We start from the raw sequence: 21,639 nt of genomic DNA on the forward strand, positions 1-21,639 counted from the left end.
AGAGTAAAATGCAGCTTCCTATCCCAGTTGTGCAGAAAAGAACAGTGATCAAATATCGTGGATTTTAAGGTTTTGGGGAAGTGAACATTTGAGAGAAGATGAGTTAGAACCTTGAGGTCCTGGTGGTTTGCCAGGTAGCTCCACCACCAGACCATCTTGTGCCTCCATCACCTCCCCTGTAAAATGGAGCTCTCTTATTAAGGCTTTTGAGATCTGTGCAATTTTTATTTGGTGTTGCTCTTCTGCCCTTCACTTTTGCTATCTTTTGTTGTATTTTTGAGCAGAAACATTAGATCTGTGCTACTCAAACATCCACAACTTGTAGAGGGTCCTTCACTTGCTATTGATAATAAAAAGGGGAGCAGTGGATATTTTGATTCTGTTCTGTCTTGATAAGGTGGCTGTGATGGGTGAATTAATACCAAATAAGTAGAGCAGATGTAGTAATGAATTACTGCCTTGACAGATTTGAAGTGTCTCCACCCATGTGCTGAAGATGAGTTGAGAGATGTGTGTATGATTAACATTGGGTGGTGATTAAATGGGTGGTGTCTGAATTAGCATTTGCTACTGTAGGCACTGGAAGCTTCTATATTTTGCAGCAATACTTAGCAATTAAATTGCACTTTACATCATCAAAGTACTCAGAACATGAGAGATTATGTTCCATTAGAAGCAGGGAGAGGTTTTCTTTATATGGGAGACAGATAAAATGCCCAATGTGACCATGAGCACGGAGTGGCAGTGGCAGAGCTGCCAGAAAGACACTGCAGTTCCATATTTTATCATAAGATATTTTTGATAATGAATGCTGTTACCTAAGAGTTGCCTGGCTGAGAACTTGAATGAGCTGGAGGAGGATCTGCTTATTCTGTCAAGTGCAAGGACTTGTTCCTGCAAACATTTAGGTTTTACCTGGCTTAACTTTAAGCAGAGAACTACTTCCCCTTGATTCCCACAAATATGAACATGGATCAGAGGCAAAAAAAAGATGTGGGTTTTCATTTCCCTTGGTATGTGCCTAAATGTGACACATGCAACTAGCCCTAACAGAGTCTGTTAAATTTTCACCTCATCTCTATTTTCTTTGGTATGTTCTGTTGTTATTGTTTGAGCCTGTTTGGGGGTTTTCTTTGCAAAATGTGTATTTCTAAGCCATTTCTTCATGTGGTCTCACCCAATTTCTTGATCTATGACAACAGGACTTTGAGTGTTCTGTCAGGTTTTGCAGCAGCCATGCCCTGGTGAGGATTAACAACATTTTGGTAAATTTAAATGGGAAATATGAATGCAAACTGATAGACCAGGGGAGAGATAAGGAGAGGAAGCAGAAAAAGTGAAAGTGTAAAAGGGATTTCAGATCCTTTATCTCCCCTTGGATTTTCATTGTCTTTTTACCTGAACAGCCCTGGGGATGTGATGCTGTTGGTGCAAAGTGAGGCTGGGTCTGTGCTGCTGTGCCTGGGCCAGCAGAGGGGATGTGGCAGGACAGACCAACAGGAGACAGGCCAGCACAAGCAGAGAATTTCCCATTTTTCTATTTCATTTAGGGTAGATACTCCTTGTTACCATATTTTTTTTTTAATAATTGCAATTTTAATAATTTCTGTTTCTTTTGAAATACTTCATATTGGCAAGCATAATTTCAAAAAACATTGTGTGACATTCAACCCGAACAAATGAATCAGTGGACAAATCTTGAGTGATTCTAAATATTTGCTAAAAACCAGCAACTCTGAGTGCACACAGTAGCACTGCAGGAGCTCAGCTCTTCATTCTGTTGGAGATCAGCTGCCTTTAATCCAGACCTATTTCTGACACAGTTTTAATAGCAGCAGTTACTCTAATAGAAGAATGTGATGCATTCTTTTTTCCTTTACCATTGTTTCCTATTTTTTCTTCAAAGAAACCTTCATTTTTATATTTACAAGAGAGAAACTGAATGCCTTTGATCTCTACAATGTATGTACTATTTATACCAGAGATGGGGAAACTGTTTTTGTCTAATTATTTTTGACATCTTGCAAATATTCACAAAATTCTTCATGGGGATTAAAAAGATCCACAGAGTTCAATCTCTTTGTGACAAAGAAACGTTGTTCTCAAAAGGCAAAACAATTGTTTGTTTGTTTTCTCTTAGAGAGATCCTAGACATTCATCTTCCAACATGGCACATTTTATCTGAGATAGCACAGGAACACATCCCATTTTTAGAATATCAGTAAGTTTCCATAAATAGAGCTGTACCTTAAAAGATCAAAATAAAATAGTGATAAAAATGGAGTGCATTTGAAAAGCATCAAATCCACCCTTTCAGAATGTTGGACTCCAGCTTTGGAGAAACTGTTCTCTACAGAAGCTCCCATTTTAGGGTGTGATTTCTTTGAGCTTCTGTTAAGTTACTTATTAGAACAAAGTTTGTGAGGTGGTCACTGCTGCACTTCACTGTCCTACAGAGCATCTATTAATTTACATGTCTTTATTTATTCATTATGCAAAGTGAGTGCCATGTGAGTAATTACATTTCCTCTTCAAAAGAAGAGCCAGGGCTACCAATTCTCTCAAAGACTGAGACTCATAATTTTGTTTCTGTGAGGCTTTATAGTGTCAAGTAAATCAAATTAATATTAATCAAGTGAACAGGAATTCGTCAATTTTCACCAGAAAATTCAGGTCTTCACAGTTTCAGAATTTGGTCCATAGGATCAAAAAAAGGAGAAGCTGCAGTTCATTATTCAAAGCTCTTTTTTACTTCCTGATGGAATATGTAATATTTGGGATAAACAATAGTTATGAAGTCCACAGAAATCCCCTAAGAATTAGCAGGAGGGAAGGAATCAAATAAGTGATCCCAGTCAGGGAACACCATCAATGCCAGGCAGTGGATTCTGTCTTGGTTGAGAAAAATTCAGCTATTTTGGAGACTTTTGAGCACTTTCTGTAGTGAAAATGGAAAATTTCTGTGTTCAGCTCTGCTCTCTGCTGAGTTTTTTGAGAGTTCTTTTCCACTTATGGAAGTGTGCACAGACATATCAGATAAAATAATAACATAAATTTTCCCATCATTGCCAAAATTTTCCTTTTTCAACGAGCCTACAAAGCGTGGAAAAAGAGAGCCATAAGTGGTTTTGTACTGCAGAGTAGATATTTTGCAACCTTTTTAAAATGCATTTTGAACATGGATCTGAGAGAAGCACTATAAAATTGAGATACGTAATGTCTTCAATAATACAGACACACAGACATTATTTCCTCAGTAAATCTTTGGGGCTCTTGGAGGAGTTGTATTTCTCAGACATGACATGAGTCAGACACTGCAGCAAATTCCAGGCAATCCATTAGGGATGTCACACCCTGCTCCTCGCTCCGTGTCCTTGCCAAGGTGAGCACCAGTGTCATCAGCAAGTGCTTTGTGAAGGTGTCTGGGAGTGCTGGCAGGTAAATAATTTTTTTAAAGCCAAGTTAACAGTCCATGTAATCATGTGCATCAATCTGGCTTGTGGAGAGGCAGCTGCTCTGCTCAGCCTGCCCTGGTGAGGAGCTCAGGATGGGCAAGACTAATGGGAGCATGACAAAGGGGCACAGAGGCAGAAAAAAAGGGTTATAAACCCCCAAAATGTGAGAGACAGAGGAGCTGTGCTGGCCCTGTGCAAAGGGAATGGGAGTTATCACAGGTTTGTAGGTGGCTGTTTAGATAATTCTTCTAAAATTGCTGGAAGAGCCATAACGCTCCTTTCAGAGGGAAAAAAACAGTAAAATATCTGAGCTGGCAAAGTTGTGTACAAGAAATCTGTGTGGCTGCAAATGCCTTTCAACCTTGTGATGAAATCTGCATCAGGTGTTAGGTGCCAATGGCTGTGGGGCAAGCAGAGCCTGATCCTGCAGAACAATCCCAGCTCTTTTCTGTTTGGAAGGGTTCCTTTAGGCCCTGACAGCTTTTGTGAGTGTCAGTCACCAAAGAATGAATCTTTGAATGTTTCAAAAGGCCTGGCATAAACCACATGGCAAAAACTGACATTTCTGTTACAGGGAGATGCTGTGTCACAACTTTCTAACAAAGAGCAGCTGGAAAAATCCACCATCCCTCCTGCAAGAGGTTCCTTGAGCACCAGACTGAGTGCTCAGTGCTTGTCCACACATAAAAAAATCAGGTTGTGAGCACAGGGAGTGCCAGTGTTTGTCCTGTGCCATGCATCTCTGCCCACAGCAGGGGCAACATTCCTGCCCACGTTTCCATAATGAGCCCAGAGAGATCAGGGGTTCAATGCCCAGCACTGAGGTTTGTGTTTACAATGAGTTGTTACAGAGGTTCTTAAAGCCTTGCTCTTGGTGATGGTATTATTTTATTTGTTTCTGGGCTTTTGTATTTGTCATGGCAATGAAGAGTCCATTTTTTAACTGGCACAACTGGATTTGAAGAGGGACCCTCTGGGCTGGTTTTTAGCAGCTGCTGCAATGGCCAGAGAGATCTGGGTAATGTCTTCCCATGAGGAAGGCACAATGGAGTCCATGATGGGATAAAGAAAGAAAGAAGGGGTCCATCAGAAGGTTTTCAGGCAAGAACTGAGCCATGGTATGAAAAATGTGACAGCACCCAGTATGGAAAGGGAGGTAACGTTCCAGATGGCAGGGCATGCAAATAAGTTTCTCATGCTTGTAGGCACCACAGTAATCCTCATTTTTTAATCAAAAAAGAATTGTTACATCATTTCCTTCCATGGCAAAAAGCTGACTTGATAACACAACCTTGTGCTGCTGCTCAGGGTCACACACTCACACTGGCTTGTCCTTTCTCCCTTGTTCAGCCCTTCTGCCCTGTCCTTCCCCCCCAGCAGCATCCAGGTGACTTTCCCAGCGCCTTCCCTGCCTGAGCTGCCCTGGGCTGCTGCTCTGCTTCCCCAATTAGAGCCTCTCCTCAGCATCTCCTGTCAGTCACTGCCGTGCCAGGGGTGTTGCTCCCAGCAATGCCAGTCCAACAAAGAGGAGACAAGCAGCCTAATGCTTGCCAGCAGCTGCAGTGAGGCTGGGGCACAGTGGCTCTTTCAAGTGTTTTAGGCATTTCTGAAATATTCACATGTACAAGAACAAATCACTGCGCGCGAGCGTTGGTGACAAAGTGACATCTGAGTGTCCCTCTTTGGTAGCAGCTGTAGCTCATCCTGCTGCTGGAGGCAGGGATGTTCACTAATTGGATGGAAGGCTTTGGCACTCCCCTGGGCATCCTCTCCTCGCCTGGAGAGCAGAGTGAGCCCAGCCCTGCCCAGCACCACGGACAGGGAGCAGCTGGCACTGCCCTCGGAGCCTGCAGGGCCCAGCCCTGCCATGGAGTCATTGCAGAGCAGGGGAAACAGCTGGGCTGCCTTTGAGAGGCAGGGATTTATCATCCTTGGAAGGGAGGGAAAGCAGGGGTGTCTCTGAGGAAGCCACCTGCAGACACTGCCAAGGGCCTCACACAGGTTCTCCTTCCAAGCAGCCTCAGCCACAAAGGAGTTTCCCTCTCCATTCCTGCTGTTCCTGCAGCTCCACAGCAGTTTAAACTTGGCAATCTACACCTGCAGCACCAACTTTAGATTTCATTTTCTCAGAAGTGTTGGATGAGAAAAAAGTGTCTCCTACCTTACCAAGACTGGCTTTCACTCTAACCTGATATTAAGGGCTGACACATTAATTTCTTCCTACATTGTTTAGAATTTCCTGATCATAGACTCCCTAACTAGAACATAAATTCTGGAGATGGGGTGGTGGTGTTGTACATCACACGCTGTTTAACACTGACACAAAATCCTTCATCTTCAGGAATGCAAATTTCCTGCAGATATATGATCCAGTTTATGTGTGTGCCTACTAAAACCACACAAAATAGTTGAATCATTGCTTCAAAAATCCATTCCAAAAGTTAAAAATAATTTAATCCCCACTGCCAGCTTCCTGTCCTAACAAACATTTCTGGTTTCTAATATTCATTTAAACCTGTGTTACAGTACAGTGTTTTAAATGTACATGTGAAGCTGTGTTCCAGTATATAATGTTGTAGTTATACCAGTATGATGTCCACTACCCATGAAAAAAAACTCTTTGCATTAAAGGACATCAAAAAGTCCTCTTCACTCTGGGATTCCACATTTCCTTTAAGCCACTGGCAGTGGCCCTGCAGATCACAGGAGGGTAAACATGTGGGTACATTATCTAGTCCGTTCTCCTCTTGATTATCAGGGATATTTTTACCATTCTTACCACATGTTTTAAATTATTCAGTGATGATTCCACTGTATCCGTAGGCAATCTGATCCTTTACCAACATTAGAAAACTGACTCTTTTCATTTTCCCTCCATAAAGGTGAAATGCTACATTTCTTCTCATGGTCTCTATACCCAGGGAGAGCAATTTGATGGTGACATATTTGAAATATCTTGTAGTCCTCATTTACCCTCAGTGTTGTCTTTGCTTCAGCAGAGCAGTCCAGGTCTTTTGTTCCCATCTGCTTCAATTTTAGTCCCTCTTCTCTGATTTCATTTTTTTCAACAGCTTTCCCAATACATGAATTTCACATCCAGAAATAATTTACCTCTGCTGAAGCAAACAAATAATTGCTGTCTGTATTTTACCAAGACTGCATTTATTTTACAATTTTTTCTACAATAACATGGCCTTATTGACTGCCACAGAGTTTATGGTCAATACACAGAGAGAATCCCACAGCTCCCACAAAACTTCTGCATTATGGTGCATTTTACATACTTTTCTGACTGCAGTATTTAGCAATTATTCCACTGGATTTCATCTTGAAGTTGTCTTGTATCTGGTTGGCCAATCATTCATGGAAAAGCTCAGCCTCATGATGGAAAGGGGAAGGATATATAACATTTCACAGGATCAGGTTTGCTAAGGAGAGGAAATGGGTTCTGTAATGCTGCACCTGACATGAATGGCTTTGGATTTGCATTCCAGACCTCTCAGTAGTTCCCTATTAGAATAACACTCAAAATGAAGGAAACAATAAATGTTAAATGCTAATAGAAAGTGTTGCAAATTATTTGGGGGAATGTGGCTCCTAGACCCGGCTGGATTTATAGCAATGTCAATATGTTAGGGATTTTTAAGCATCATTATATACTGTATTCCTGTTGATGCTTCTCCACTTATTGCTGTGGTAATGCATTTGGCACAAGGGACATATATAATGCTAACATTTCTATGATATACATACCCAATAAAAGCTTTTTCAATTTCAATATTTTGACAGGCAGATTCCATTAATACATCCACAACAATAATGTTCCTTTTCTTCAGGATCTAAGAGAAGAGGACTATTAAAAATTACAGACAATGCCCCTATACACTTAATCTCTCCAAATTCACTTTACAATTGCTGTCAGCATCAATAATGTCAGCCAGTATAATCAGGTTTGTATAAAACATCAGAAGCTGTATATTTTCCAAATGGGATTTGTTTCCCCATCTACCAGAGCAGCTGTTTTGGTTTGGGGCTTTTTTTGTGGTTTGTTTTTATGTCAGAGAATGATGTTCTGTGGAGAACACAAGTGCTGTGACACAGCCAGGCTGCAGCTCCTCCATCTCATCCCCATCTCCATCCTGAACCCTTGGTGCCCCTTTCAGTCTCAAATTCCATGTGGTAAATAAGGAGAGGAGGAGAGGAGGAGGCAGCTCCAGCAATTCCTGTCCCTCCTCAGCTGTCTCAGGCTGGGAGCAGCCAGGGGCACAAGGAATTCCCTCAGGCCCATGGGGAAATTGCTGCTGAGTTTCCTGAGAACTCATTTGTTTGTACCACTTTTTTACTTCTCAGTACAAAATAGAAGTTAAAATAACTCCTGTGGCCAAATTATACTGCAAGTAATTTTTCCTCAGTTTAGTGTGGATTTTAAAGGATGTTTGTTGGCCTTTTATTGGGTTGAGTATTTCCAGTGCAGGACGAATATTCTCATCACTGACAGCTTAAGGATGCTGCAGGTCCAGGTGCTCTGGTAGAATTCTGAAACAGAGCCACAGCTTGGGAAATTCAGCTCCTACTAATTTCAATACATGGAGCATTTGAATCCTTTTGAAATCCATATTTTCCTTAAGACATTCTTTAAGACAGATTTACAAAAACAAAACAAAACAAAACAAAACAAAACACACTATCTTATGTGCATTGCTCTTAAATCAAACTATGCCTAGTGATTTAATCTTTATTTTCTTTCATTTTTCCTCTCTTTTCTTTTATTTTTTTAATCTAACCTTGTATGTAACCTTGTATTTAATCTACCTATGTATGTAACATTTCCAAAATCAGTTTCTCTCATGCCTTTGAACAAAACATCTGCGTGCAACCCCTTTCACACCAGCCTTATCAGCTAATCTATCAAACAAAATACAATTTATTTTTTCCATTAGGTTCCTGGAAAGTCAAGCTAAGTGAGAGCAACTGGAGTTTGTTGCTGGACTCTGATATGTTTTCCCAGCAATCCAGGAGTTGTCAGGCAATGATTGCTGAGATACAGGGGCATTTGTGTCTTAAATCTGAAGTGTTTTACACACTGCTGAATGTTTCTGTACAACAGGTTTCCAGCAGCATGTTGTTAATGGTGATTGTTATCAGCACCCACTTTAGGTGGAACAAAGAGCTTTTATTCTTTTATATTCTGGTGTTGTCTAAATTAATTGCAAGTATCTCTGATGGGGGAAATAACAGAGAGCAGCCGCGGTGTTGGGGCAATGAAATGTGGAAAACACCCGTGTTTGGTGGGCTCACTCCACGGTGAGCCCAGCACAGCCAGGGCTCCCCCACAGCCTCTGAGTTCTCTTTTTGAACTCCCAGTGTGAGACAGACACAGGGGAGGTGTGTGCAGGGATAGAGATCCAAAGAGGCTGCACACACTGACAGGACTCTAAATAAATCAATCTGCAGTCAGTGCTCACAGCCCCTGAGGGGTTAATTCTGCACCTGGGCAGTTTGGCTGCCTTCTGCTCCTGCTCAGAGAGGCGCCGTCAGTCTGTCTGTCTGCTCCAGACACCGAGTGCCACCTGCTGAGCACCCACAGCCCAGAATTCCAACATTAACGTGGATGCACCTCAACAGACACAACACTGCAGAGAGACTCAGTTCTGACCTAAAATGTGCAGAACACCTCTCAGAATACATAGAAAATAGAAAATAGACTGAAATCTCTGACCTAAAATGTGCAGAACACCTCTCAGAATACATAGAAAATAGACTCAGAAAATAGACTGAAATCTCTGTGCAAGTGTAGGGATGTTTGGTTAAGTTGTGGTTCTTCCCTCAGCTGTCCTGCATGGTTGTGGAAGTGCTTTAAGAAATAAAGGTTCAGGGAATCTGAAATACACTTGGTATTTTGCAAAATGTTCCAGAGACATGTTCTGGTTAAATCTTGATTAAGATTAGAAGCTAAAAGTAGTGAAGCAGTTGAATGTGTTGATATTTAGCAAAATAAAACCTGTTTACATGTCTGATAATCATCTCAGTTAAGCAAAGCAAGAAAAAGAAAAGGCACCTCAAAATTTTCTTACCAAGAGAAACTTCGTGCTCATTTCCCTGAAAATGTTCTTTGTGGGGGATCAACAAGCCCTTAAGTGACAAATACTAGAAGAACACTGTCAGAAGTAGCTGGATTTAATAATGTATTTAATATTCTATCATACACCAGACAGAGCTATCATTTTGCATCCTTAGAAACTGCGCTGTTCTCTCAGCGAGACAGAGAACAATGCAGAAATAACAGTGAGAGGGATTCTTGACAAACTGCTACCAGAGAGGTTATGCAAATGCACAGTGTGCTGCTTGCAGCTCCTTTTTTCCCAGCAAAATGGCATCTCTGTGCCAAAAGGAGCCAGGCACGACCTCTCCGATGGGTGGGACAGGACAAAGGGATTCCAGTCAAAAGGCAGAAATGCTGAAGTTCCACTAAAAGCAAAACAAATCCAAGAAAGGAATCCCACTCAGTCGGTTGTGCTTTGAATTTCACTGCAGCAGGAGATTAGAGGCTGAAAATGTGCTTCAAATGACTGCACAGAAAACTTTGCAACTGTTCTGCAAGAGGGATTTGCCTGTAAGCAAAAAGATACAGATTTGCCCACCATGCTTAGAGCCAGTGGACGTAGAATTAATAACATGACTTTCCTTGCTTCAGAGAGCTCCAATTCAGATAGCTGGCAACAAAAAATTAAGAAAGTGAAATTAAGTAATAACAGTTCAAGGTCAAAAGATTTTGCAAGGGATGAGCTGACACTGGCGTTATGTATATTGATCAGCATCTCATGAACAAAGGATTTAGGCTGGATCTATACTTTATTGCAAACCTTTCTTTCAAACTATTAGATTTTTGTGTTTATAGACCAGATTTGTAATTTAAGGGGAGGATTTAGGAGCCTAAAGGATGTAAGCACTCAGCTGTTTATGAAGTTCAATGGCATTTGAGTGTCTGACTCCCTCAGGCTCTGGTCTGAATTTGTAACTTATTGACAATAGTTTTTCAGCTCAGGAAGCACAAAATGGTTGCCCTTTACAGTAACAGAATATTTGCTTCATAGCCATAACAATAATCTGGCCTGACTTCCAGGGACTGTTTTGTGGTCACAATCAGGATGACAAAATGTATCTCAATTCAGGAAAATTCAGCTCTGTGGACATGGGAATGATGACTTTAGTACAGATTTACAATCACAGGTTTCTGCCTAAAAGATAATATCACCTCCTCGAGCTTCTCACGCCCAAAAAACCTTTTTACTCTCCCTGACCACATCTCTTCAGCAGACCTTCAGCCCAGGCCAGAAATGCTTCCTCAGCATCTCTGACCTGGGCCTGATCCAAGGCTTTATTCCCAGCTCTCTCTCCCCAGGAGTTGGTTTGGTTCCAGAAATCAGCCCAGTCCATCATCTCAGTGCTGCTGTCCAGCTGGGACAGCCTAAATTACACCTTGGAACATAAACCCAAGGGTTGGGTGTGATGTGGATGGATCTGCAGGGCTGGCTGAACATTCAGTTTGATTTGTGGGCTGTATAGGCAGATGTTGCAGGAGTAAATTGTAGTAAATATCAGCATGTGCACAAAAAGCTGTGTCCCTTTGCAAGGGAGATCACTTGTCTGGAGAACAGACAGGGCTGAGACACATCCTGCTGCCCTGAGAGCTGGGCTGGCCAGGGAAGGGAAATAATGCCTGGTTTATGATTCTTCATGTTAGATAAAGGATATTAAAGTTCATAGCTGTCACTGCATAACATCCCCTGACTGCTAAAATATCTGTTATAAAGTGCAAAGAGACAGCAGGGAAATGGGAAGGCTTTGCAATGGGGCCAAAACAAGGATGGATGCAGCTCTGATGAGAGCATTTATTAACATCTCTGAGTTGCTCTTGAAACACAATGCCCACAAACAGAGATTACTGCTTGTCTGAGGGTGTGAGGAGGGAAATTCTAAGGCAAAGTTAATTTACATCTTTAAATAGTTTCCTCTTAAAAGACACATCATGGTAACAAAATTTCAGGATTGTAATGATTAATGTCACCACACTGTGCTGACTTTACTGCCTCGTCATTAAATGGAAGGTATTCAGTTGGATGGCCCTTGAATATGATAATGGTTTATGCATTAACTCCTTCACCTTGCAATTTCTTGACCTATTTTTCATTTTTAGAGGCACATAATGATGGAATGTATACAGCAGCACAAACTGAAAACAGTCCCTGAGTTGTCCTGGGGGAAGGAGAGACACTGTTGCTACTGGTTTTGCATAATGCTTTTCTTAAGCATTAATATAAATCCCAATAATGATGTTCCTGAGCTGTGTTAAAACCACCTACACTGAAAGATCTTGGGGCTCTGAATCAGTAGATGTGTGTTTGGGTTTTTCACCTGTTTCTGTGAATGTCTCACTCTGATGTTTGCCAAGTATCTTGCACCAACTATTTGAATGCCTAAAGTTACCATCCAAGTCCAACAAGGTACTGAAATAAACCTCGATTTTTCATCTCCCACACTCCCCATTCAAGCCAAGCACAGGATTGTTTCACTCTCATCATGGTCTTGTTAGCAAATATCCAGCAACCTCATAGCAGGGTGTCACTTTTCCTCCTCATTTCTCATATAACTGCTTCTCTACATGAAAGCACAGACTATAAATAATATTGGCTCTTTAGCTTAAAAAATGCATATCCTGATGAATATTTATTCAGCACATTAAAAATGCCATCCATGCCTGGCTTTCATTTGGCTCATAAACCTGAATATTGCGAAAAAACTAAAGACAATATTTATTCAGCACATCAGCTCAGCATCAGCTGAGGAAACTTCATATTTCTGTTTAGGATATGTGCACACTTCCTATTACTTCCCTGTCAAAACACTTCAGAATGTCTGGAAGTATTTCTTTGAGACAGGAGGGACAGTTCCCATTTCACAGCTGGAGAGATGTAACAGACAGATTTATGACATTTAATTTCCACTAATTCCAGTGCAGGTAGATGCTGAATAGTTTATTAAAATCTGGCTGCATGTCACTTGCCCAGGGTCACAGAGGAGTCTGACAAAGTGTGATTTTCAGAGCTGAGGATCAGCAGTGAACCTGCTGGAACACAAACCTTCCTGATTTTCCCCTCATGCTGAGGGCACTTTATTTTAAATACCATGACCAGGTGTACAGAGCAGCATTAGCTTTGGTTTTCAGTTCAGTCTGAGCCAAACCTTCCCCATTATCCATCATCCCACAGCGGTATTTGCTCTCTCTCTCTCTGCTTTGGAGCCACCTGGATCTTCAAGCAAGAAAACTGAAATCATTCCTTAATGACTGGCCTTGGCAATACTGCCCAGCTCCTGTGATGGATGCAGCTCCAGTTCCCTTTTCCTGTTCTCTTGGAACGAGATGCAGACACAAACTGCCTCCTGCAGCTGAGATCCTGATGTTCCTGGAGGAGCCAGTGCTGTGTCCGGAGAGGGTTCTGCAGTTTTCCTCTGCCCTGCATCAGGCAGTGCTGTCTGTTAACAATTAACATCAAACCTCTCCAGCTTTGGTGTTGAGTCACTCCACTGCTCTTTTTCCTTGTTTATTCCAGTTTGAATTTGAAGAGATTCTCCTTTCTACTGTGATTTCTGAGCATCTCTGAATAAGGAGTTGCCCAGATTCTACAGCCCAGACTTTCTCATCCTCCAACTTTCCCACCATTGGGAAAGTTAAGCTTGTTTTTTCCCAATTTCATGTGTCTCCCGAATACAAACTTTCCAAAACATCCTCTCTTCAACAAGATATGGTTCCTACTGTGTCCTGCTGCCATCAGTGAGTAGAATGTCCTGGTCACAGTCAGGGATGCTCTGCCCAAGAAATGTCTGGGGCCCCATCCTCTCCCTTTGCTTTATTCCATCACTCTGGCTTTGCCAGAATCATCCCCGATTTTCCCTAAAATAACAAAGAGAAGAATCAGGCATTGGAGTGGGAAATTCTTTCCACTGTAGATGGAAATAGGACTTCACTTGTCACTACTGCTTTCAAATGAATTTCTAAATGAAAAAAAAGCCTTTTACACTGTCAGTACTGAAACATGGGGATGACAGGTTCTGTTGGTTTTCCATCAGTTACAGCCTGTGTCAGCAGCTTTGCAGGATCCAGGATACACTCCAGTTTCTACACTAAAAGCCATTTCTTTATGTTGCCTTTCTGCTAGGAGCAACTGTGAGTGCCAGTGCCTTGTAATATGTTTGCTATTATTTTTTCCATATATAAAATTCTGTACCATGTTCTTTACAAGATTTGTTGGTGCAGCTTCCACGATCACCTTGTATTCTTTTCCTTGTCTCTCCCAAATGCAATTCAATTAAGTAGTTTGATGGTGTTTGTATTAATCTAAGCAGCATTCTTGGCAAGGTGACAAGCTGCACTGGGCTGAGATTTTGTGGGTTTATGATAGCCCTGGCTACAGCTGATGGTTTTTAAACAAAATGTCTGAAAACAAAAATATGGATGCTTTTAAACACGAGATTGCTATCTCTGGCTATGTAGAAGTTATTCTGGGCAAGAAGCAAATATTACAGGAATAAAAAAACCAAACCACCCTTTCACAGATATCCTGCAAAATATGTCCAAAAAAATTCAAAAGCACAAACAGTAGTTCTGTCTGTTACTGCTTTTCTTGCAGAAGCATCTTGAAGCCCTAATTAAGCTAAACTAAAATCTCTTTTTTCAGGCTCTGTCAAGGACTAAAAGATGCCACCTGCCCACACAATCCATGGATAAGATTCACTGATGTTTGGTGGAGATCAGGAAGGATGATGAACTGGTGATCTACACTCCTGAAAGAAATAGGCAAGTTTAGTATTTTCTCTTCTCTTTTATATTAATATGCTCATCCTCCCTAATCCTAGACATGGTACCTTTATCACTTGCTTGTAATTAAGTCAGAACTTAGAACTGTGGTGCTTGCCTTGCCAGCTGTTTACAAATCCCTGCATGGCTGAGCTGCTGCATCGCTGAGCTGATTTGCAACAACTCCTCCAACTCAGCTCTTGCCCTTTCATCGGGGAGGTTTCAACTGTGCCATTCTGGGGCACCTGGAAAATGCCTGGGGAACAAAAACAGAGAATGCAGAGTGTATGGAGATCACTTGCAGCATCTGCATATTCAGGGTTTGACCCCAGGTCCAGGGAAGGGTTTCTTGTTTAATTGCATTTCTCTGAGGTTTCACGTCTGGACAACAACCTCAGTGTGACAGGCAGCAGATTTCAAGTTGGGAAATTTCCCACTAACCCCAAGTACATTTATATCATCAGGAGCTGCAGTTTGGCACTATCAAATGTCTCCTTGAGCCATGAATTAGGCATTTTGAAACATTGAATGGAGAGAGGGAAACTGATCTCAGATTTTTGTTTCTTTTTTGAATTATCCTTTACCACAGTGTGCATCCACTCTGTTTATGGGATTGATAGATTTAAATAGTGACAATATGTATCAGAATATGTGAGATGCTCATATAGAAGTTACATATTGAAGGCCAGATGCAAACATTAATTCCTTCTCTGTGCTTGAAAGTGTTCATTTGTTGGTTTAAGTAGATTCTACCATGTTGTCTATACTTTTAGGAATTCTTTGAATAAAACCCTTTGGAAAAGCACCCAGGATGGAATGAGGCAGACAGAGGACAATGCAGATATATTTCTTATCAGTCATTGCTGCTCTCTTCTTCTTAAAAAACAATGGACAAATAGAAAGCTTTCTATATAAAGGACATAACAGAAAAAAACAGAATATCTGCTTAAGATTTTCATATTGGCCTCCTCACATCCCTTCTCCTCCACTGTGTAGCCATAAGTGACCCTTTCCTTGTGTGGTGCTGATGAGGAAAGGGCTTTTTCTTGAGAAAAAAGCCTCTCCTTCTGATATTGTATATCAAAATATACATTTTGTAAGCAGAATTGTTTTCAAATAGGGTATTAATAATCCTTCCTTGGTGTAACTGTTTGGTACTGAGGTCGATAACTGGCCTACTTATGCCATCTCCTGGGTAATTACAGAACTGTCTCTGCACAGGCAAAGCCTCTATTGAGCAGCATTAATAATTATCAGTGCCTTGAAATAATTTGCTAATTCAATCCCTGAAGCAATTTTTTTCTTATTTTATAAATTTAGAACAATTCAAAAACTGCAGGATTATTAATAACATATCATGTTCAACTATTATAAATAATCAGTAGATTGTACCAAAAATATCTTTGTAACTGCAGCCCCTACAATACTGATATATTAAGTGAAGTTCTCTTTTACAAAAGAAAATACTTTTTTGTACTGATATTTTGCTAATAGGAGATCCATTTGCTCGAAAGACTGGGGTTTTATCTTTTGGGGATGATCAGAAAGAAGGAACAGATGTTAGCTGTGTCACAAAATATTTTGCTGGACGTAACTGTGCTGTGGGACATTTCTGATGCAAGTAGTACAAGAACCTACAAAGAGGAGATGATGTTGTATGAGCTTCTGGAAATTTAGCTTTGCTGCTCTATTCATTCATTCCATCACTCCTGCCAAGGCTCACATTGGGTAATTATACCTGTCCAAGGGACAGGGGAAAGGCTGAAGGGCCTTCACTGTCTTCTGGGACCTCATTTTTCTTCATTTTCCATAGAACAGAATGGTTTTCTTGCAAACTGGGTTTGCCTGCAGCATCCTCAGTGGGAGAGGTGGCACAGGCAGAGCAGAGAAAATGGTGGGATTTGTCCTTCAGAGTAAAAATACTTTGTGAGTTTGAGTTTCAGTTCACCCTTCACAGAGTAACTGGGAATAGCTGATTTCTACAAGTGTTAGGGAAAACAAAGTGGGCATCTGAGATACAAAATATTCATGTTTTTCCAGTGCCTTCTGTTTTTTGAGAAATGTCCAGTCCCTAAGAATGGTACATTCAGGATAGAATTTAGTAATTACAGTAGGCATGGAGAGTTCTGTTATTGCAGGCACCAAGGAGGGGTCCTGGTCAGGCCCAGGTCAATGGCCCAGTTATTCTAACAGGAGCAGATGTTTCCTTTGTGAAGGCTCCTCATCACTTGTGGAAAGTGTGGAATAATGGGAGTGCAAAGAGCAGAAGCAGCAGAGGAAGGGATGTTCAGCACCTGCTCATCTGAGCTTTGCATGTGCCTTCCCTCAATTTCCCCAAGCACCAGTTTTCTTTCCAAGTGCTATTACAGGCTGAAAAGGAAAGCCATTGGAATGGCATAAATCTCTCATTGTTCTCAGTTGCCAACATCAGCTCATGTTAAAAAATGAAAAGCCTATTTCCAGTTTCTTTGAAGGTGATCATGGCCTTTGGACTCAGTTAGGAAATTTTTCCCTACCACAGGTGCTACAATGTCTGTTCCCTGCTCCCTATCAGAAAACCTTGAGAGAAGCCTCCACCTTGGTCTGTGGGGTTTTTATATAATCCAACACTCTGTACTAAGTGTTTAATTATTAGGATTGTAAAATACAACAACACCTAAGGCATTAATAGAAGGAATTAATTATAACCCTCTCAGCATGTGGTTTCCCCTTCACTTATAAAATCTCTTGTCATTTATCTGTCCTTTAAGTGACTTCTTGTAAAGCCTTAATCAGGACAAATGGATCTTTCAGAGGGAAGAAAATGACCCCAAACTGGCACAAGAAGATTTGATTAAAACTCATAGTCCTTCTGTGGCAGCCCAAAGATCCCAGGGGATCCCATTGCTCAGCAGAGTGGAGGAAACAGCAGATAGGGAAGAGCTTTCTGCCCGAGACAAAAAGACTTTATCACTGAAGCGCTGACATCCCCTTTCTGTAGGAGCAGCCTGTGATCAGTGTCTCTTGTTTCCTTTAAAACTCAGTGTCAGAACTTTGGTTCCAGCCTGATTAATTTCCCCTTTACTGATTGTGTGTCATTTGCTTTTAAGTAAGATCTTTATAAACGAGGCAAAACAAAGACAGAGATGAAGATTGTGCAGAGATAAACATTTGTGCTGCTGGGACTCCCACTGGCTTGGGCACAGCGGGGGCCAGAAGTAATGGGGGTTCACAGGAGTCCTGATTAGGCCTCTCACTGTGAGCAGGTAATTGAAACACTCCAGCAGTGGGAAAACAGCAAGCCATGGAGGTACTTAGCTTAAAGCAGACCCTGAATGAGCCAGAGGCTTCACAGAGTCCCTGTGCCAGTGGGAATGAGCCAAGCCTGGGCTGGGGCCATGGATAACACACAGAGACCACTCAGGGCTGATTCTGGGGGCTCTGCTCGAGTTCTCTGCCTGGCCTGGGGATAGAAAGGTGAAATCCACAGCCCAGGTTTGCTGTGGGGCACTGCAGGGATGGTGTGAGTGGAATGCACTGCTGTGGGGCCCTGCAGGGATGGTGAGGGTGAAATGCACTGCTGTGGGGCACTGCAGGGATGGTGTTTGTGAAATGCACTGCTATGGGGCACTGCAGGGACAGAGCATCCTCCAGGTGAGCCTCTGAAAGCTCCCTGGGTGATGGGACTCTGATGGATCTCCCTCAGCCATGGAGACAGGGCAGCAGCAGCTGGGAGAGCCAAACTGGGGCACTTGGGGTGCCATGGCAATGTTCACTGTGAGGTGTGGCACAGGTGAAGCTGCTGCCTGCAGCTCTTCCCTCTTGGTTTGTCTCCTGGATTGCCTCCCATGGCTGAGAGCCACTCGCTGAGCAGCTGCCTGCAATAGTGCCTTGAAAGTGTGATTGCTGCAAATGTGTGATGTAGGGGAGAAAAGTGCTGGTTTATGCCTCATTTTCACTTCTTAGTAATCATTGCTCCTCATGAAAGCCTCTAAATAAACATTTTTGATTGTAGTTTGTTGGTGAAGCTGTTCCTCATCAGCCTAGGCCTCCCTTCTGCCAAACTCCTCTAAAAATCTTACTGCTGTCTCAAGCAGAAGTTTCTAGTTTTTAAAACAATAGGAGATTAATAATCTAATTTAGGTTTTCTTCACTCCCCTTTGAGGAAAGATGTCAACTCAAACCTAATGCACAGATGGAGAAAGGAGTAATTGTCACATGGAGCTGCCACACAGACTCAGTGCTGGAGTTTTGCTGTGCTCCAGATCCCCCCAGCTGATGTGTGACAGATTTCCTGTCCCTGTGTTGACAACAGGATTCAGAGCAGCTTTCAGCAGTTTGAGTGGTTATTTGGGTGTTTGTACCATGTTTTGTCATTCCTACATAAAAGTGTTCAGTGATCATTAACAAGTGTCACATCACCAAATTGCTGACTGCAAATGCTGAAGGAGAAAAAAGAGGAACATTTTTGGCCAGGTAGTTGCATAAATGACAGAGCTTGGTGGGAATTATTAATATAATGATACTTCAGTTATTACAGTGACAAAAGAGGATTTTGAACATTTAGATCCATTCTAGAGGTCTCTTTTTAATTTCAGAAGCTGACAGAATTGCTGTGCATCTGCCCCTTAGCTGTAAAATGAAGGTTTTCACTATTTGCTGCTTCCATCACTGTTTGTTCCCAGAGATTTTGTACTGGTTTGATGTGACCACAGCAGAGCACATTTCCCTCAGGTCTGCCCAAAAGGAATGGGCTAGAAGCTGCTGCTAAGGTCAGCATTGTTGGTGAAAGGCAAGATCTTGTGCAGCACCATTGAGAAGTGCCATCCTTAGTTTGCCACCGCTCTCTGTGTGACTGTGCTCAACTGATCAGCTGCTTCAGCCTAAATTTCTGCTCTTTAAAGTGTAAACATTGCATCTTTAACTCACAGTGGTGCTGGGAAACTGTGTCAGCTTAGTGTGTGCAAGTCTCAAAATCCCTGAAGAAGCTGAAGCACTGAATGTTACCACCTGTGTGGACAGAGGCTGTGCAATTGTGGGAACCTCCAGGGAACATTCCATTTCCCAAGAAATAGGTTTTCATTAAAACAGGTTTTTGTCCCATGCAGAGAGAACTTTATCAACATTAGCAGCCATGGGTCTGATCACATCTCAGGTTTGGGTGTGCTCCAAACCCAAAACCCAACAGGGAGTTTGCATAAGCAATGAGCACACAGAACACCTCCATTATTATTTTCAGCCTTCCCTAACTTTCAGAAGAAACAGCAAAGCACAGCATAACTCTAATCTTACCAATATGGTTATTATCATCTGCAATAAAAACGTCACCTCAGGTATTAGCAGCGCTGCTAAATCACTGGCCTGACTTGAAGTCTTCCATCTGGAGTTGTAAGTTAAGGACAGTTTATCACAGGAGTGATTTATTGTGTAAACAGATCTTGCTGCTGGCATTGAGGAGAACGTGGCTGCCACTCAGCCAAATTCTTTTATCACACTTGACTGAAGTTCCCAGCCTTGAATTATTAGTTAATAATATCTGAGCGAAAGCATAATTTATTGTTTGAGTAAACTTTGAAACATAAAAACAGTTTCTTAGCTCCCAGACTTAGTGCTTGCCTTAGGCAAAGCATTTTTCTTTCAGCACAAAATTGTAATAGAACAGGAGTAAGATTTGTAACTAATTCCAACACTTCCTGCATGTGTAATTTACCTAATGGTAGAACACAATCTCCTGAGCTGTTCTTCCCTCATTTCTGTATTGTAGGACCAACAGCCTTCATGAGCAGAGGTCAATCACACACAGTCAGACATGTCCAAACCTCAAAATTTAAAAGTATCACATCCGTGGTTTCCTCATAGGGAAACTTGATACCATCACTTTTTTATAATTTCATCTGTTTTATCATGAGGGCTTGATGAAACCCACGAGTTTCCCCCTCAGAGGCACTTGTGGCTAATTTAGAACAGGAAGTTCTTTCATTGAAATGAATAACCTTGTCTGACAACAATTCCTTAGCTTTTAGGGTATTTACGGCAGTGCCATGATACCAACAGCCAGCAGATGCCAGCACACACACGAGCACCAAAAGAGCCTCTTGCATGCTAAAGGGAGGATGGTGCATGGGAGAAATGAAGCCCACTCCTCAAAATTTTAGGAGTTAAATAAGGGCTGAGGAACAGATCAATAATGCAAAAGTAATTATTGCATGATTGATCTGTTCCTTAGCCCTTATTTAACTCCAAAATAAGGGAGTTAAATGGGTGTGTGGCAGCAGCCAGAGGCACCCCCAATTCTTTAGCAAGCAGTCCTTGATGCTGTTGCCCTGCATCACTTCCCCAAATGACTGCACTTTTTTGGAGCCTGTTTACCACAGCTCTGCCTCTGGCTGCCCCAGCATTGTGTAAGTCCACAGCTACAGTCTCAGGCATCTTTCTGATGCCACTTCAGACTTGGTTTTCTGCTGTTATGGCATTTTGTTCTCTGCCTGGGCTGTTTTGGACTTAAGCAGCACAGAATCTGAAAAATGTAAAAGCTAAAAGAGGCATCAATACATTTTGCAAGAGCAGTCATGGCTTGTGATCCATCCTTTGCAAGCCTGCTTACATCCTGTGATGGCCTTGCTTCATGCACAATTTCAGTTATACTGTTCACAAAAGCAATTACAATTTGCACTGTAGCTACAAAAGCAGTTACTTTTTAAAAACATTTTTAGTTATAATAATTTGCAAAAGCAAATTTATAATAGTGAAAGCCAGCTGTTCCATAGCAGATTGTAACAGTGCAGAGCTGTCCCCTGTGTGAACGCAGAGAAGTGAACTTTCTCTTCAATGTTTCATTGTCATATATAAAGAATATAAAATGTGGCACTGTACTAAAATTAATCTTGGATTTAAAGAGGCCACTTACTGGAGAAAGGACTATACAGTGGTCTAGCAGGTATCTGCCTTCTCTCTTCAAAACTGACTTATTTCCATATGGAACTCTGCCTGGAATTTCAGGCCTAGTTTGATCTAGGGTTTTTTCCCTTTGCATTCTGAATTGAGGATCCTTAATATCAGATCTTCTATTTGTGTCAGTGCCAAACTCCCCCCATCACCTCTGCACAGTGGAACCTCGAGACACGCCAGGTTTTTGGCTGCCCACCTGAAACAGTGCAGACAGAAGAGTGAAAGGCCTGGTGCTCATGCTGCAAACACTGCAATCCCTTCAAGCACAGATGGTTCTTTTTGCTGAAATTGTCACTGCTCCTGCCAAAAGCCTTTGCAGCACCGTAGTCACTTCTGACATTAACTGAGTGATGGAGATCACTTCTGACAGACCTCTGCCTGAGCAGAAAACATTGGGCCCAG

This window comes from Zonotrichia albicollis, chromosome 17 (genome assembly GCF_047830755.1).
Source record: "Zonotrichia albicollis isolate bZonAlb1 chromosome 17, bZonAlb1.hap1, whole genome shotgun sequence".
In the NCBI taxonomy this organism is placed as follows: domain Eukaryota; kingdom Metazoa; phylum Chordata; class Aves; order Passeriformes; family Passerellidae; genus Zonotrichia; species Zonotrichia albicollis.